General features: G+C 33.5%; 1 pseudogene; it reads left to right on the top strand.

Moving 5' to 3' along the window:
- The first annotated feature begins 717 nt into the window (after positions 1-717).
- LOC106323297 lies at positions 718-2,137 on the top strand (annotated as a pseudogene).
- Positions 2,138-2,388: the final 251 nt, after the last annotated feature.

Here is a 2,388-nt window from a genome sequence, read left to right as displayed (position 1 = left end):
TTTTTTTTTCCTTTGGACCATTGAGTCCAAGTTCAAATAATTTTTTTTCAACTATTCTTAATTATTATTTTTTTCTTTTCTTAATATAATTTAAGCATTCATAAAAATAATTGAATTTTTTTATTGAAAAGTATAAATCTTTATTAAAAGTATATAATTTTTTAATTAAAATATTAACCCCATAATAAAATTAATTTATCAGAGTTATACCAACTTAATTCATTAAAAAAATAAAGTTTAATTTTTTTAACATAAATAGTCATTTAAAATGAAATACGATAAATAAAGATAAATTTTTTAAGTCTTTTATAAAATAAAACACAAATATATGAAAATCTGACATTTACTAAATATTTGTCAATTGAAAAAAAAAACAAAAATAAACCCGCGCTTTCAAAGCGCGGGTCAAAATCTAGTTTAACATTAAATTACAGACTAGTGTATGTAAATGGCTTGATTAGGAATATAAAACTTGGTCTATAATTGGTAATGTCAATTTAGTTCTATTGCATATATATGGTTAAACTATATCATGTTGTATTTTCCTAATACTTTCTAATCAGTATTTTTCGTTTCCCTTCCCTCATCTGGTAATATGTGAGCACCACTTGGCATTTACCCTATATATTATCTCCCTGTCCATTCAGAATTTATAGCATAGAGAAGAGACTTGAGAGAAAGAAAACGGCTAAAACAAGAACACTCTACTCTACTTTTATGAATACCTCCCACGAAAAGGCAGTACAAGCTATCCTTTATGGCCATAGCTGTGCCAAGCGGTTGAAGCTGCAGCTTGACCATCCAGTGGCTGACGGAAGATCGGTTTCAAACTATGATCTTGCTAAATCGATCGTCCATTGTTTTTCCGATGCCATCTCAATCTTTTCTGATAAACCAAAATCCAAGGATGATGTATTTTCTGATTTATCTTCAAGGAATTATCCTCCTCCTCTTCACCAGAGAAGCCACTCCAAGAAAAGGTATAAATAGTTAACATATGATGTTCAAATGTTTCCTTGCTTACGAAAAAATGTTCAAAGAAAAGTTTGTCTTTTATATTTTGTTGAAAAGTAGTTTTATTATAAACTCAATGTCATCATATAGATTAGGGTGTGAATAAGCTAAGAGATGTGATATTTGATAATTTTTATAATAATTTTTTGATACCACCATATTTTCAGAAAGAATAATAGTACAAATTCAAGTGAGAATTGGAGGCACGATTCACCGGATCCGAACTACTACGATGGGTTTCTTTGGAGGAAATATGGCCAAAAGACTATTAAACAATCTAAACACCAAAGGTAATATCAGATATATTCTAATCATATTTGTTTAATCGTAATCAATGTTTATTCCAATCTATGATACTAACTGGTTTATGCATTAATGTTAATACAGGAGCTACTATAGATGTTCATACAACATAGATTATGCTAACCACATCGTGGTGGTCTAGTGGTTCCACTAGAGGAAGAGTTGCCCTGTTGGTCCATGCCAGGGATCGATTCCTTTCTATTGCGAAATTATTAGCTCCACATGTGGCTACGCGGATATGGGCTCATGCTTACGGCCTATTTGAATACCCGGGAGAGGATCCATCCGTGGGTTGCACCTCCCACCCGGGGATTAGGTCTGTATCTTTAATAGACCCGGGTTTAACCCTTTATTTTATCAAAAAAAAAACATAGATTATGCATGTGGAGCAAGAAAGCATGAACCGACGATCAAAGACAATCCTCCGGTTTACCGAACCACTTACTTTGGCCACCACACTTGCAATATCAACCAAAACGCCGGTTTTACTACCATTGGAGATCCGGTAGATAATTTGGAAAATGCCCGAATAATCCGGTTCGGACAAGATCTCGATCAGGAGACGAGCTGTTTATCTGTATCGGTTAAGCATGAAGAAGGTATCATCATAGAGGAAACTATGGATCACTGCCGTGGGATAACCGGTAATGATAAAGATTGTCAAACTGTGATTAACGAGAATCATCAGTCATCACCATCAGGTTCTTAAACTCCTCCGTCGTCATCTGGCAGTGAAATTGACATGTTTGATTCAGATCTGCTAGTGGAAGACTTGGATTTATGGGATCGTTATGATCTGTATGACTTTGGACTGCATTAGATATTTCAGCTAAGAATGTTAAAGATTTTCCTTTTTACGAGATAATATTTCAGGATTGCGAGTATTTACATTAATGAATAGTTTCTGACTTTCTGTCGAGCATAAGTAAAATATTTGAAGGGAGTTTGTAACAAAATCATTTGCTAGAGAAAATGTAATAGTAACAAAGTTGGGTGTAAACTCAGTTAAGTTTACTGGAACTTAAACTTTTTTCGTCTTATCCGCACTATATCTCCAACCGCTTTGCTTGA

This window comes from Brassica oleracea, chromosome C2 (genome assembly GCF_000695525.1).
Source record: "Brassica oleracea var. oleracea cultivar TO1000 chromosome C2, BOL, whole genome shotgun sequence".
Taxonomy (NCBI): domain Eukaryota; kingdom Viridiplantae; phylum Streptophyta; class Magnoliopsida; order Brassicales; family Brassicaceae; genus Brassica; species Brassica oleracea.
The sequence above is the reverse complement of the archived record's forward strand: the minus strand, read 5'-3'. Positions and strand labels throughout refer to the sequence as shown.